We start from the raw sequence: 16940 nt of genomic DNA, 5'->3' as shown, positions 1-16940 counted from the left end.
AGAACTTATAATTAAAAAAAGTTGTTTCTATATTGAAATAGATGAAGTTCAAGCTTATAGAATCAGCTGTTTGAGTCAAGAAAGAAAATGCCTCTTAAAGCAGAAAAGATATATGTCCACACTCCCCTGAGGAAAGAACACTGAAACCAATTTCACCCAAACACTAAGCATTGGCTTGAGACTCAATGACAAGCATTGCGGCTCTGGAGGAAACAGTCACAGCAAGTCTGAAGCAATTGATTTTCAACAACAAAAAATTCTTTTGCCATTGGTCAAGAATGGAGTACTTTTTTCTGAACTGCACACTGTCCCCACAAATAAGCTGCCTCTGAGTTCAGCCCTCAACTGTCAAGGATGTAATCACAGCTGCCAGAAAAGGGGAACCAACACAGAACAGGAATCAAGAAAGGAAGATAATCTTTTTAAAAAATATATTTATTCATTTATTTTTGAGAGAGAGAGAGCGAGCGAGCATAAGTGAGGGAGGGGCTAGAGAGCGAATCTTTAAGCAGACTCCCTGCTAAGTGTGGAGCCCAATGTGGGACTCGATCCCACAACCCATGAGATCATGACCTGAGCTGAAACCAAGAGTTGGACCCTTAACATACTGAGTAACCCAGGCTCCCCGAAAGGAAGATTATCTTAAAGATTATTAAAGAATGGGGAAGAGGGAGAAAGAAGATGAGAAGCAGAGAAAGAAATGAAGGAAAGCTCAGTTGAGAAGCACATCTCCAAGTACAATCAACATTATACATTTCATTGATGTTGTATCAGTTAGCTATTGCTATGAAACAAATTACTCCAAAATTTAGTGACTTGACACAATGTATTTATTATGTCACAATTTCTATGGTTAGGTATCAGGGTGTGCCTAGCTGGGTTACTTGACTCTGTCTTTACTAAATTGTAACTAAAATGTTGGCTAGGGCTGCAATCTTGCATGAAGGCTCAACCAGGGAAGGATCTCCTTCCAAGTTCACTCATGTGGTTGTTGGCAGATTCATTTCCTGAGGGTCAATGAACTAAGAATCAATTTCTTGCTACATGAGATTTTCCACTGGTCAGACTGCAAGGATTAGAGATAGCATGTGCATGAGGGAACTTCCAGTCTTTTGTATCCTGATCTTGGAAGAGGCAGCCCATCATGTCTGTTGTATCCTGTTTATTGGGTGCTATTTACTAGGTCCAGCCCCCACAGAAGGACAGGGAACAACATAAGGATGTGGTTGTCAGGAGGCAGGAATTATTGGGAGCCATGTCAGAAGCTGCCTACCACAGATGCCCCTGCAGCATCTACATGAGGGCTCAAATTCATTGTGCAAGCCAAAAGGCAGCATCTTGCGATGGTGCTACATGATCACTTCTAATTTGTCAGCCATCTTTTTTTTTTTTTTAGATAATTGTTATAGAAAAATTTATTCTAAACTTGAAAAAAAGGCAAAATGGTTATTTCTTGAATTTTTGATATTCTGCTAAAACACTGACTTATTATAAGCCTATTTGATCCTATTCTGAAACTCTTGAGAAGTGTCACAACCACTTATCCAACAATTAACAACCGATAAAGATGCAGAGGGTATATAGCTCTGTAAAATTAGAGACTAACTTGCAGAAATTAATAAATTATGATTTTTATTGCCCTCAGTTAAAATGTAAAACCCAGATAAGGTATTATCTTATTGCCCTCTAGAGAGTCAGCTTAACTTAGCATCTTATTTCTGTATTTCTTTTCCAGTTGACTTTATAAATTCTAGTTACTCAAATGTACTTGGAGCCAAACCAAGTTTGCTTTTTTTCTATAACAATTATCTAAAAAAATGATGGCTGACGAATTATAAGTGATCATGTAGCACCATCATAAGATGCTGCCTTTTGGCTTGCACAATGAATTTGAGCCCTCATGTAGATGCTGTCGGGGCATCTCTTTTTGCTGGTTCATTATCAATAAGTAAAATTAAGTTTTGTATATGCTAACAAATGATTTTGTGTGAGAACTGGGCTTTGCATGTTCTAGGAATACCCCACAAGGTACAGAGGAAATTTAACAAAGCACTGGAAAATGATCCCTATAGAAACTGCTCCCCGGGCATTATCATAACTGGCCAACCCACATGCATACGTTCGTGGTGGCACAATGTCCATGTGGATAGCAGGCCTCTCTGGTTACAGAAGATTCAAGAACTGCCCCTGAGTATGTAAGTCCCTTAAGAATTGATATTCATTCTTTCTCACTGGGGACTGTGCCTCTTTCATATGGCTCAGCACCTGGGCTTTGAGGAGGAGGCCCTGAAGCAGAATCCTGGTTACCAGGGTTTCCTGATTGGTGATGCCAACAAGCCCACCCTGAAGTACACACACTGCCATGGGTCTACAGAAAAAGCCACATACATAAATCCTACCTGTGAAGGTGCAGCTAATATGGAGAAATATGTTGAGCAAGGAAAGAAAGATCTAGAATATGATATACTATATACTTTAAAGTATCAAAACCTAAATGATCTCCCTGAATTCCTCTGGGAGACTCAGTCCACACAGATTCTTGGAAGACCACAAAGAGACAAAGGACACAACTGCATTCTAGAAGAGTCTATGGCTTGAAAGGAAGCTATAGGGGTGGGGGAGGTTCGGATCACATGGAAAGAATGCAGAGGTAAGAATAGTATATGACAGGGCATCTGCCCTTGGCAGGGACACTGGATCTAGATCTGAGCGAGTACAGAAAGCGTGGGCTGTGGCTCTCAACCTGAGCCTGGGCACCCCTGGGGCACATTAAGTTTTGTCAAGGGGACATGAGTGTGGAACACTTTCAAACAATCAATCTTCAAATTCTCAAGTCTGTATATAATCTAACATAAAATTTGTCTGTGGGTAAGATGTCTGCCCTGCAGGTTCTTCTTTCCCATACCCTACATCGCTCTGGAGTGGAAACCTCCAGATGCCACAGAAAGGGGCAGCCAATGAGTCCTCACACTAGATCTCCCCAGGAGCCTCTCTGTCATCCATCTCATTAAGAGACTTTTCTCTGATATATTTTATTTTGTATTTAATTATGCTGTTTTGATTATCTGTATACTAATCAATACTATAAACAGTATCAATAGCAAGCCCCATGGAATATTTTAACATATGTATGTGTATATATATAGGTCTGTGTAACAAACATACACAAGCAAATATGCAAAAAACAGGTGACAGAATAATCAGTGAATGTCTTTCTTTTTCTTAGTGAATGTCTTTCTAGAAGAAAATTATGATAAAGTTTTGTGGGGAAGGTGGAATTTCTATTCCTATTTCTATATGAATTCAAGGAGGAAACAAAATGGTATAAAATTTCAAAGTGAAGGAAGAATCCATGTATTCTGTATTTTGAATGGGTGGTCTTATATTTGTGTATATTTGTGTATATTTATTTACTTTTAAAGATTTTATTTGAGAGGAGAGAGAGAGCAAGCACGAGGAGGTGTATAAAAATATACACCTCGATTGTGTATATTTTTAAAAAATGATAGGTCTGAATAAAAAGTACAGCATTTTAATTGTAATAACAGTATATATATATATATATATGTATATACTTATCACGGTGAGCATTGTGTAATGTATAGTGTTGAATCACTATGTTGTATGCTTGAAACCAATATATTATATGTCAACTATACTTCAATAAAAAAGTGACGTATCGGGGCGCCTGCGTGGCTCAGTCGGCTAAGCATCTGCCTTTGGCTCAGGTCATGATCCCAGGGTCCTGGGATGGAGCCCCCATGTTGGGCTCCCTGCTCAGCAGGGAGCTTGCTTCTCCTCCCTCTGCCACTCCCCCTGATTGTGCTTGCTTGCTCTCTCTCTCTCTTTCTGTCAAACAAATAAATAAAATCTTTAAAAAAAAGTGACACACCTCTGCTGTTTTAAAATGTCATTATTTACAATATGTTAGAAATGACATCTTTGTCCCTATTTAAATTTATAATGCAAAATGTTAAATGTGCACTCAGATGTGCACCCATAAGCACAGGATGTCAGGACTAGCTGAGGGACTACCTGGGTCACATATAGACCTATCTGTGAGTATCAGAAGAAAGGCTTGTGAACACAGCCAGCTAGCTCCCACAGTTTCTGGAGCAAAACTGGGTGCCAGGGGAAAAGCCTCTGGTCTGACAGAAAGGCCAGGAGAGGGTCTGAGGGCCAAGGAACAATGGCACAGGAGGAAGCTCAGGCGGGACTGGGGTTAACCAGCCCAGTCACCCAGTTGGGAGGTAAGATATAGCCAGTGGCCAGTCTCATTTCTCAGTGAGTTTCAAGTGCCTTTGGTGGGCACAGTAAGCTTTAATTCTGGGCACATAAAAAATGTGAAAAACAGACCAAAAATAATAAATCACAGCTTTCAGGGCTTGACCCAGGGGATACAACCCCACCAACCACAAAATGACCTCCAGAGCAGCACTATGCTGTTTCACGGTGCAGTTGTTCATAATAACTGAGTCAAAGCGTGTGGGAGGACAGGGGAAAGGGAGCTGAAAGTCACTGCTCACTATGAGCTATGCGTCCACATCTGCCTGGGCCCTCATACTTACAACCATGATTTCTAGCATTCTTACCAGGTGTCACAGCTCTGGGTACTTCTCATGAATTAACTCACTTTGTCCTCACTTGAGCCCTGTGTGGAGGGCACCACCATCACCATCCCCATTTCAGAGATGAGGAAACTGAGGTCTACAGAGCTGATCCACACGTAGCCCCCAGCCTGGCCTTGGTGTAACCAGGAGCTGGGCTCAAGCTCTATGGATTGAAACCACATCGGCACATCCCTGGCAGCCCCAGTGGACAGGAAACCTTAGCTCCATCCTTGGGAGAGCAGTGGCTGCAGTGTTGCTGCTCACCCTCCTCTGCCATCTGCAGCTTCCGCTACTCAAGGAACAAGTGTGGATTTCAATGTGTTTCCATTTAAAACAGTTCAGGGAAAACATTAGGACACTGAGAGGGACAGCCCCATATGGGCCTCACGGGCTTTGGCATTTGCTCTATGCAGCCCTCCTCTGCCGTAACTGTGAGAGTGGACTCTGAGGGTCAGGAACGGGTCTTCTGTGTGGAATCCCCAGTGCTGAGATGCACCAGCGGAAGAATGAGGGTAGAAGAGGGAGGTGCCCTTCAACACTCAGTACCTGGAACCAAGGGAAACACCATTCCTGGGAGGCCTACCCAAGAGGGAATGCTGTCCCCATTGGGCAGATGGGAAACTATGGCCACCCAGCTAGAAAATGGGGAGTAAGCACTGGATCCCAGACCCCAGAACCAGAGAGACCATGGGCTAGGCTAGCGCTTCACACAGATGGAAGGACAAACCTGTCTCACCCAGCACACCCATACTTTTGCTCCACATTTGACACCAATGAGCAGAGCCCGGTTGCCCAGGCAGACATCAGGCCCTGGGTTCTGCTGTCCCTCTCACAGCCTGGGTGTGCCACCTAGCCCCGGGGCTGCTCCAGGACCCACATTCCATCCTTCCTGGGGAGGTTACGGCCCACTGTGTGTGGGCATGACATGGAAAGACATGGCGCCATGATCACACCTGCCACAAAAAAACATGAGCTCCTGGGACCCAGGTGGGACTTGGTGTGGCTCTTGGGGCAACGGCTGCAGGACCCCCGGGAACAGGGAAGTAAAGCAAGCATGAAGACGGAGACTCAAGGACTGACCCAGGGCCACCAAGGAGGTCCCCCCAGTAAGGCCCAGGACCTGAAGCCTTGGGGAGGGGCTTCTCTACAGGGAGCTTTTTTCCTTGGCTTCAAACTGTTTCCATGTCAGTCTCAAGCATGCAGGTTAGGAGTATGCTACTCATTTAAGACCAGATAACTCAGGTTTCCAAGTGGACAGAATTTCACAGAATGCACTTGAAGAACAGAAAAAAGGCAGCCCTGATATTTCCACCCACACAGTCAAAAGACACCCAAGTGATTTCCTCTGTGTTTTTGCAGAACTGCAGATTTGATTTTTAACTGTGCTTCACTCAACCTGTAAACCATTATGTTGCCCGCACCACTGTCCCTTCTCCGAGGAGCTCATCAAGGGGACACAGAGACAGGCAGAGGATCCCTGGCCTGCGAATGGCTAAAAGGGAGGAAAACAGAAGGAGGAGGTGGTGAACCTTCTGGGGGACTTCAGGTTGGTGCCCAAGCAAAGGTGTTACCTCCGGGTCTGCAGGGCCCATTCTCTGCCCCGGCTAACCTCAGGCTGGCTGGGCTGGCATCACCGAGAAAGCAGGAGAACAGGTGACATGTCAGGGCCATCCCTCAAGCTCAGCCCAGCAAGCCAGAAGCCAGGAAACATGCTGGATACAGCATGCATGCTTCCAGAAGCCCTGCTTTATGAAAGCCAGCCCTCTTGGGGAAGAAATCTAGGCAAGTAACATTTTCAGATACTCCAGCTAAAAATGTTCTCCAAGGGTAATCTTTTTTTTTTTTTTTAAGACTCAGCCTAATCCATGCCCATGTATAGCTCAAAAACTAACATGTATATTCACAAGCTATTTTCTTGGTAGAATTCTCCAAAGATTCTCAAAGAGGATTCCAAGGCAAAGGAGCTCAAATAAAGCCACAGTGACCTGATCTAAACAGAAAGAAACCTAATCATCTTCAAACAATCAGTTGCTAGTGACTGAAAGGCAAAACTGTCAGCAGACTAGGGAGATCCAGGCCTAGCCAGGGGAAGGAGCCAAGCAACGAAGAGTGTTAGAAATAACCAGAATGGTGGAGTGGACGCCATTAGGATGCTATTCACTGATGCATGCTTCCTGTTGTGATGATGTCACTTCTCTATGCCACCTTCTAACTTTAGGGACTTAAAAATATGACCACTCACATCCTGGGGTACCTCTGCCCTGTCACTCAGGTTTATCAGCATTTTTTGCCAAAGGTCTTATTCAGCTTTTGGGGATTACAGAAGATCTCGGGAGTGAAGCAGCATCCGGAGGCATGCAGCCTGTCCTTTTGCCGCTGATAATAATTAATAGCTAATACTTGGTGAAGCCAACCGTGGGCTCCATCCCTACCAGACACCCCATGCAATGGTTACCCATTGCCTCCTAATTTTAATCATGAGGACACTGAGGGTTTATGAGATGAAATATTTGCTCAAGGTCACCTAGTGAGTGTGTGTCAGAGACGGGATGCATACTAGACATGCATCCAGACGGTCTAATTTCAGAGTCCTTCCCTTGACTGCTTTGATATTCTCCCTTGTGTGGCGGCTCACAACCGTGGAAAAATGAACAAAATAATGAAACCATTTGACAGGGAAGGAAGACCGTGGTGCTAATGAACTGGTTAGTTAAAAATCATAATACAACCTCCAGTGGATGCTAAAATGGGTGAAAATGAGCTAGACAAGAGAATGTTCACATGGTCTCAGAGTTCACCGCACTGATTACTTATTAATTACAAGGAATAAAATAACAGTAACTTTATAAAGGACAGCTCTGGGAGAAACCACCTGAGCCAGGTGAACAAACTCGTCTTCACCAGCACCAGGTCACCCTGACATGCTGAACCCACGGATGTGGTGTAAACACACAAAATGTGGGCCTGAACCTAAGCATGAAGAAACAGCCAGACAAATCCATACTGTGAGACTCTCCTCGAAACAAATGGCTTAGGTTCTTCAGAAATGTCAAAATCACCAAAGATAAAAGCAAAAGCAGTGTTCGGCTTCGATTTAAAGAGACATAACCAAATTCAGGGCATGATGCTTAACTGAATGCTAGATAGGGGAACACAGCTATGAAGAATATTTTGGGGACATCCAGAGGTATTTGAATAGGAACTATATGTTGGATAAGATTACTTTATCAGTGTTAAATTCCTCAGTGATAACGGTGCTACCATTTTGAAGAAGAAAGCCTATGGATGTAGGAGATATTTCTCAAAGTATGTCATGATGTCTGCAACTTACTTTCAGATGATTCAGAGAGAAACACTGAACACACACATACATAACACACATGAGTACATATTCCATGTGTGTATATGTGTGTGTGTTTGTGGGTAAACAACTGGTAAATCTGAGTGAAGAATATATGAGTGTTCACTTTCCATTTTTAATAGATGTGAAATTTAGCAAAATGAAGAGCAGACAAAAAAAATAAATGTTTGTTCAAGGAGTCATAAGGCAAAAGAATTGCTATGCTATTAATCAACTAGATAAAAACAGCATTTTGAGACAAGAACTAAGAGGAAACATTAAAAAGGAAAATATGTGAAGGTGAAAGACTACTTTTGTTTAAATTACTCTTATAATACTTTACAAATCAATCACGATAGCAACAGAGGGCGATAGAATTACTTCATAAATTTTGTACCAGTATTAGTGTAAATAAAATCACTTTTCTGTTGTTCACTACAATCATTTTTTTTTGAGAATAATGTTTATCATTCTAAATGCAAATTATAGTACAATACGAAACTCATTTCATAATTCTTTCTCAATGGATTTCAGGGAATAAATAACCCTATCCCTGGCTTTAGATTGGATTTCAGGCAATTTGCTCCAAGGACCAGTACAAGTTGGTCTGTTGCTAGAGGTGTTGACTGCACGTGCCCCTGTGGCACAGTTGCTAGGGGCCCAAGAACATGGGACTTACTTTTCAGACACCGTGATTCTCTGGAGGTGTGTGGTAGTCAGGCATCCAGGGCAACACTGCGCCGTCCCTGCTGGAAATGGCCCATTGTTGCCCCCGTAGATGGTGTGAGACTGCAGCCCCTGAGAACTCTGGAAAAAAGATGACAAGGATAAAAAAGGAATGTTCATAGTTCACGAAAAGTGAGAATTTAAAATCTAAGTTTTAAGAATATATTTTTTATATATTTAAAAGTTAAATGTAAATATTTCAAATTTAAAAGTGATTTTAAGTATTCAATATGAACTTGAAATGGTCTTGAGAGTGAACCCCACATCCCTGAAATCCCCCTTCTTAACACACCATCCCACTCTTTAATTTTGAAATAAGCGTGGGCATCTGGAGGTAGGTCAGGATAAATGGGAAAAGTCTCCCCAATGGGTGACTGTGAGAAGTAACTGTGGATGAGAACACACAAGACGCTCATGTGCTATGCTCATGTTCCAGGAGAGGTGCACAGAGCTTCTCAGAGGGCCTCGCACACCAACTCCTGACTTCTGACATTCCATGAGAATCTCAGGTGGTGTGGTCTATGAGGAACCCTGAAGTTAGGAAGCTACTCGTAATCGCCACCCGGACCACGGGGAATCAAGGCGGTCATGGTGATCACCACACCCCGGTCCTGGCAGGGTGCATTGTGCTCCATATGAAGGGCTGGGTGTCATGAACAGCACCGTGAATGGAGAGGGTCCCTGTGGACCACACCTCAGTCCAGGTGGGTACACCTTGCTCCGCAGTATCTTGACTCCTGAGATCCACTCATATGCAATGTGGAGTTTTCTTGCAGGCATCGGAACCCTAAGATGCTCTTAAGCTTGGAGGCCTGTGACTTCACAGGTCGGGGGGGGGGGATTGGGTCACATCTGTGCACTCTACACAGACTGTACCACATGGGGTCCAGGAACCCCGCTTTCCTTTATGATCACACCTAGGCTCTGGGTGAAGTCTGAGGATCCTGCCTGTGTCTATGAAATGTCTGTGGTGTGCCCCGAGGTCTGGGATGGTATGTTCTGTCCTGTGGTTTCTAAATACCCTGGGGCTCCAGACCCCTGGCTGGCTTCCCCTTTGATATCTCCCACCCAGATGGAGAAATCACCAGTCTTCATAAGCATAACTGCTTTACTTTCAACATTTCAAAGCTAATGCGATCACTCTCTCTTTTTGGTGTTTTTTACCTTTTCCTAAATATTTTTTGGTCTTGTATATCCCTTCCCACCTTGAATTCCACTCTGCTACTTGTCTTGTTGCTCCTCATTCTTTCTGTAACACTGCTTATAATAGTTTTGCCTACGCCTTATATTTTTACCTCTTTAGGCCATTTTTTTTTTCAGCTGTGTCTTATCTGATACCTTACAGATAAAATTTAATCCTTTATTCAATTTCAGTCCTTCACTCCAATATCTGTCCTTTAATTGGGGGATTTAACCTGTTCTATTTTTATTTTTTGTAGCATTAAAAGTAGAGTAGGGAGATGACTTGTATATTCGGACCTTTCCCCATCATCTGTTTTAGTGCTTTCTACTTCTCAAATTTTATGGTGTTATTTTCTTTACTGCCTTCAGCTGACTTGATTGGTCTTATTTTTCTTGTAATGTATTTTTTAGAAGTTATATATCTTATCTTTCCTTCTATTTTTTGCTTTAAATTTGTTACACACACAGGTGTCTTAATTTTTTTTTTTTATCCCAACACCATGAACAGATACAACCTTTAATTTCCACACAGGATAAGACCATTAGTTCAATGTAATTCCCTTCCCTCCCTTTGCTGTTCTATTTTGTAAAAATCATTTAAAAAAAAAAACCCTGAATTGCTTTTAATTTTCATGCTTCTAGTTTCTTAGGGATCATTTCTTAACAATTGCCTTAAATTTCACGGGTACATTGTTAATTATTACAACATGTGATTGTGTTTCACTGTTAATTATTCACAAATAATTTACATATCTCTTGTTTCTCCTTTCATTTTTTTGCTACAGGGAGTTTTTGAGTAGTTCTTTCAAAATGGTTTCGCAGATAATACATTTTCTGAATTCTTAAATAGAATTGGGAAGAGACTATATGTAAAAGAATGAGACTCCATAGTCGCAACAATCTTGATAAAGAAGAGCAAAGTTGGAAGTGAAATAGTTCCCGATTTCAAAACTTACTGCAAAGCTACAGGAATCAAACAATGTGGTATGCATGTAAAGAGAGACATATGAGGATTCTATCTGGGATAGAACGGAGAGTCCAGAAATAAAACTCTCACATCTATGGTCAAATAATTTTCAACAAGAGTGTCAAGACTATTCAATGAGGAAAGGACAATCTTTTGAACAAATGGTGTTGGAAAAACTGGATATCCACAGGACAAAGAATGAAGCTGGGTCCTTACCTAACACCATATATAAAAATTAACTTGAAATGGACCAAAGGCCTACAAGTAAGGGCTAAAACTATAAAACTTTTAGAAGAAAATTAGGAGAAAATCTTCGTGATGTTGGATTTGGCAATGATTTCTTGGGGATTAAAGCTCAAGCGATAAAATAATTGGACTTCACCAAAGTTTAAAAAACTCCTCTGCATCAAAAGACACCATTAACAAAAAAAGGCAATCCACAGAATGGGAAGAAATATTTACAAATCATGTATCTGAGAAGGGATTAATATCAAGAATATATAAAGAGCTCCTACAATTCAACATAAAACCCAAACAGCCCAATTCAAAGACGGCCAAAGGACCTGAATTGCCCAAAGAAGATATACAAATGGCTAATACGCACATGGAAAGATGTTCCATATCACTAATCACCAGAGAAATGCAAACCAAAACCACAATGAGATACCCGTTCACACCCATTAGAATGGCTATCATAAAATTTTTTTTCAAAAATTACAAGTGTTGGTGGGGATATATAAGAATTGGAAGTCGGTGCGTTGCTGGTGGGAATGTAAAAAGGCCTCTAAGGAAAACAATATAGTGGTTCCCCAAAAAATCAAACACAGAATTCCCACATGATCCAGCAATTCCACTTCTGGGTATATGCCCACAAGAACTGAAGGCAGGGACTCGAATGGATATTTGCAGACTTATTCGCAATAGCCAAGTGTGTTGGGATAGGCATATAAGGGGTGGCTTTATTTCTTGATCTTCCTGAGAGCTTTAAGAGAAATTTTCTTTCCAGGAAATGAGTTTTAATTCACATACTGATCACCAATTAGTCTGTCACTCAAGAAGATATACAAAAAAGCCTCAGGCCTGCTGGTATGCAGTTTTGCTTCCGGTTCTCTAACGGAATCAAAACTTGCCGCATGTCCTGGCTAAATTTTCAGGAAATTTACATTCAGGAAAAGGCTGTGACAACTTCTATAAATAAAGGGGAAATTTTCTTTTTGCACCATCAGATATTGTAAGCACAAAATATGTCCATAATAAAGGCTGGAAAGGTCTGGTAGGTCGAAGTGCTTTTCAAAATGCAAGCTCCTCTAGAGGGAAATGCAAGAAAATTTCTAGTGATTGAAAACCAATACAGATCAGAAACACAATGAAGAGAGGGGAAAGGCTATCAGCCAAAACAAAGGGAAGGACCAATGCTTTGTGGGAAGTACTGTCCTAAGAGAACAATAATTTCTAAAATAAAATAGCTATTTCCGTTTTGTATCTTGGTTTCCAAAGGTGGAATGTGGCTAGATTGCAGACATCATCATAATAAGGCTGGCAGTGCCTTTCATGACACCCCCTGACTGCAGACAGAGGGCCTGGGAGTGTGCTTGGAAACTGAGGACACACCACATGTTTGGAAGCTTCTAGATGAGAGCTTAGAATAACTCCTACATGAAAGCAGAAAGACAATGTTCCTGTGGGATTCGCCTCCCTTTGCCCTGCCTCTACTCTGTTGCAGAGTCCCCTGGAAAAGCATCCGGGATGACCTGGGATTGGTACCCGGTGAGACCCCTGCCAGTGGTGTGTAGTCCTGGGAAGCCATTTCAACCACAGGGCTCAGAGGGTTCCAAGGCTCCTGGTGAAGACTGACTGGGACAGGCGTCTGAAAATGCTCTCAGGACCTGAAGGGGCTCACAACTGTATGGGGACGCAATTCTAAGGTAAAAAATGCAGGCACATAGGGGGTTGAATATGAAAGAAAGCCTGCTATGCCCCAGGTTTGGATGCTAAGAAACTGCAGGAACAAAGTGGGTAGCATTCGTCCAGCAGGGCGGCCAAGGCTGGTGGTGGCCCAGCGGCTGCCGGAGAGACTCCAGGGACCCAAGGCAGTGTGGGAATGGCTCATCATGCACAAGAGCTCTCTCTGGACGACCCAGAGCCTGGCCTTCCTGCTCCTTCTCTTGCCTCCAATGCCCACCTGGATTTTGTTGTATTTTTTCACCTGGTTCCCTCCCCGCTACTTATCCGAATGCCCCTGACCCTTCACAAGCCAGGGTCCCTTCAAGCCCCATTCCCCTCAAGAAGCCTTTGCTGCTCATTCAGCCAGCAAACCTTTGATGAGCACCTACTTTACCAGGAGTTGCCGGTGGTGGGGCAGAAATAAAGTGGGCTGGTTTTTGTGCAGGTGTACCCTGCGGCCTGAAACAGGAGACAAGCAGGAAAACCAAAACCTGCCGATCATCGTGACCCTGAGTCCAGGGGAAGCCATGGTGCTTTGTGCCACCTGCCTCAGGGGCCAGGGGACTTTCAGAGAGAAAGAGACACTTAGCCTGGAACGTAAGTCCTACAGAATTCCCAAGAGAAGTCGGGGACAGAACGAGTGTTGGTTGAGGGCTTATTCTCTGTCACCCCCTGGACGAGTGGTTCTAAGTCCTCTCAGGTAATCTCACAAATACAGCTGAGGAAAGGGGCTCTGGGGGACACACAGTCCTGCCCTCTTTCTGCCCCCAGGAGGGCCTCCAGAGGCCACCCTCTCACCCCGTGGCCTTGCCTGGTTCCGCTCACTCATGGGTCCGCAACCCATCCTTTACCTGCACATGCTGTCTGCAGTGCCATCAGATGTGGGAGCCGTGTGCCCACCAGGAGAGCCCACTGGGCAGCTGCAGAAGAGGAAAGCTCAAAGAAGAGCTAGCCAGGGTGGCTCAGAAGGGTGGGTCCAAGCCTCCTGCTGCTGGCCGAGGAGTGCCTGCCACCCAGGTGAAGCACAGGACCCAAGGAGGTGATAGATGATCCAGGGGACAGCAGCCTCGGTTGCCGGGAAGGGGGGGGTGTCTAGTGTCCGGGCCAACTTGGAGGGCCTGGAGCCAGGTGGTGGTAGCCCTTGAGAGCAACCATAGCAAGGAGAAGAGGAAAGGAGGGAAGGAGGGATGGGAAGTGTTGCTGCTCTGCGAGAGGGTCTCTTATCATGGGTCATGGGGCCAGGCGTCCACTTACTCCTTCTCTGGGGAATTGTCATTTCTAAGATCGTGTTTATGTTTCCCAAGAGGAAGAGGGGGCCACTGCCCTCCCAGGCTTCCTGATCCCACAGCTGGCCCCACTCCTCAGATCTAAGATGAATGGTCCCTTTTCTTTTAGCGTCTTCTTGCTTTGAATTTGACCTTCACATGGACTCAGAGGCGCCCGGTGGTGGTGGGTCAAGGTGACACCAGGATTTCAGAGTGGGACTCCTCCCTCCCTTTTGCCCTGACTGCGTCTCATGGAAGCTCCTTCTTGTCCCTGACCATCATTTGTAAAGGACATTCCCCAACCTTTACTGTTAACTAGTGAATTTTTGGTGGAGGATCTGCAATTACCCTGTTTATCTATTTACTCATATGTGATTCAGTGAATATCACTAGACTGGATGTCCCATGCAGGCTGGGACCAGAGTCTTCCTGAAGCCTGGCACACAGAGGAGCCAACCATGGGACAGCACATGGAGGCCAGGGGGCCTGCTCCGCGTCCAGAGCTCCTTCTAGTACACCTGACTGCTTTTCCGGTGGGTTCCATCAGGGCAGAAGACATCATGACAACCCACAGGTACTCTTCTCTGTAGAATCTGAAATAAATTCCCTCAGCTCTTTAGAACCATGGCTACCCCCTGCTGCTCCTGTCCCAGCAGGCTCACGAAGCCGTCATGGATCAAGCTGCCCTCAACAACTTCCCTTTCCTGTAACATTTGAAGGCATCTCCCATGGGTGCATCCCAACTTCACGATTCACTATTTATTACCTTGAAACATCCTCTACTTTCATCACAGGCAGGAGTCTTGATTTTCTAACTCCATCGGCCAGCAGGGCCAGAGTTTTATCCTTACACAAAACCTCCAGGGTGCAGAAGGCATTCTGGAAACAGTAATGAAGAAAGTCCCTGACTTCTAACGAGAGCAGTCAGCCTCCTTTATGAGGGTCTCATTCCAGTGGAGGCCACTCTTCTCCCACCAAATGGGCTGTCAAAGCTAGCGACGTTGGCCATTCCCCAGCCCCGCCTCCCTGAGTCACCGCAGAGCCCCATCTTACAACTCCCAGAACAGGTGAGTCAGCCTGCCCAGGACAACACAGCAAAGTGCCTAGCTGTGACTCCTGGCCCCTTCACTCACTCTGTTCCTGCCCTTCCAGGTTGGCCATGCCCACGGCAGTTTTTTTTAGTTTTGAAGGTGGCAATCTACAAATGCTTTATTAGCAGAAGGAGACAAACAAGCTTGCAGCATGGGAGAGAGGGAGGGATCCTCCTTTCCCCTCAGGGGCATTATTAGACCTTTAAAGGAAGGCAGGTTAAAACTGGATGAGAGTAGACCCCAGGGCATCAAGCAGGTTGGAATCCAACAAACGTGATCTGCATCTGGGCAGTATAAGCAACCAGACCTTGAACTCCTCTTACTTCTCTAGAGCTGCCTGGAGTTGGGCAGGTGCGAGGCCATGGGATATGCGGCGCTGCTCCACCTCAGGAAACTGGACACTGTGGCCCAATTCCTGGATAGTGGCAAGTGTCACATCTGCTGGTCTCTGGGGCCTAGCTGTTGCCCCTTGTCTCCTAGAAGTGAGCCCTTCAGTTCCTAATTGCTTCCCCTTGCCCGGGTCCAGGGGTGGGACAGGACCTACAAAGGAAAAATGTCTGAATGCCCACCCCCCCGCCACCACCCCTTAAGATTCCTTTTATTCCACAGCACTCCGGAGAGCTCAACGGGAGCCAAGCATGGGGGTGTGGGGGGGGGACACACAGGGTCCTTGGCTTCCCACTGGGGAGGGAGAGATCAAGGGGCCGCCTGAACAGGGAACAGATGGCACAACTCCTGAGGTGGGACGTGGGAGAGCCTGGGGAGGGCGCTGAGCCAGACACGGTCGGTTCCACTAGTTCTGTGACCTCAGGAGAGTTGCTTGACTCCTGCGTGCCTCACCTGAAATAGGACCTACCTCATAGGGAGATTCTCGGTATGAAATGGATTAAAACTGAATACACATCTTTGTTTTCATGCACAGCTCCCTTCTAGGCTGCGTCAGACACGGGCACTTGGCCTTTGGGTCCCTCCTGCCACCTCCCCTGTGCTGCCCAGTTCACTTCCTGGGCAGCTCTTCTCTACCAGCTTGGAGAACTACACCAGCCCCTGTCATCCCGAGCCTAAAGGCCCTGCTTGCCTCCCCTCTGCCTGGGTCTGGGAGCAGGACTGGATGTTTGGGCCAGCCAGCCTTCTCATCTCCCTCTCCCCCCCTAACCTTCTCCCTGCATAGAGGTTAAGTGAGCAATGCATTACTTAGGCCCTATGCAAATTAAAGCTGAGACTCCTCCTTGTAGGAGATTCCCAGCCTGCAAGTACTTCTCTTCAGGGAGTTCAAAATCACCTCCCCTTCTCAGTGGAAGGTGCTGTGCCTAATGGTGTCTAATGACATCCAATGGCATTAGACTGTGGGGTCAGTGCTGAATGCACTTAGGAAAATGCAATGTTTGCAGTACATCACAACCTTACTGGATGGGCTGAGCTCTGGCTCTATTAGTATTCTCCACCTATAGGTTTAAAGGTAAATTAGGGGGCACCTGGGTGACTCAGTCAGTTGAGTGTCTGCCTTTGGCTCAGATCATGATCCCAGGATCCTGGGATCGAGTCCCGCATTGGGCTCCCTGCTCAGCGGGGAATCTGCTTCTCCCTCTCCCTTTGCTGCTCCTCCTGCTTGTGCTCTCTTTCTATCAGGTAAATAAATACAAATCTTTTTTAAAAAATAAAGCTCAATTAGACTCCAGTGGCACTAAGTGAGCAGTGGGCTAGGCCAGTTCAGGGTCAGGTGAGCCTGGGAGCTGGGGACAGAGGGGGGCCAGGCATGAATGGGCAGGGCTGCTTTCTCCTCTTCTGGGGTGAGAAAGTCCACTCATAAGCAGG

General features: G+C 45.1%; 1 protein-coding gene across 2 annotated transcripts in view; it reads right to left on the bottom strand.

Moving 5' to 3' along the window:
- Window positions 1-16940, bottom strand: part of OTUD7A (OTU deubiquitinase 7A) — a 386803-nt gene that overhangs the window by 188714 nt on the left and 181149 nt on the right. For both annotated transcript variants that reach the window (XM_027571864.2, XM_027571865.2), the window contains exon 2: window positions 8630-8757. The gene's annotated coding sequence lies outside the window, so the exon portion shown is untranslated. The remainder of the gene's footprint in view (window positions 1-8629; window positions 8758-16940) is intronic.

This window comes from Zalophus californianus, chromosome 6, assembly GCF_009762305.2.
Source record: "Zalophus californianus isolate mZalCal1 chromosome 6, mZalCal1.pri.v2, whole genome shotgun sequence".
NCBI lineage: Eukaryota > Metazoa > Chordata > Mammalia > Carnivora > Otariidae > Zalophus > Zalophus californianus.
This window is presented reverse-complemented; position numbering and strand designations above follow the sequence as displayed.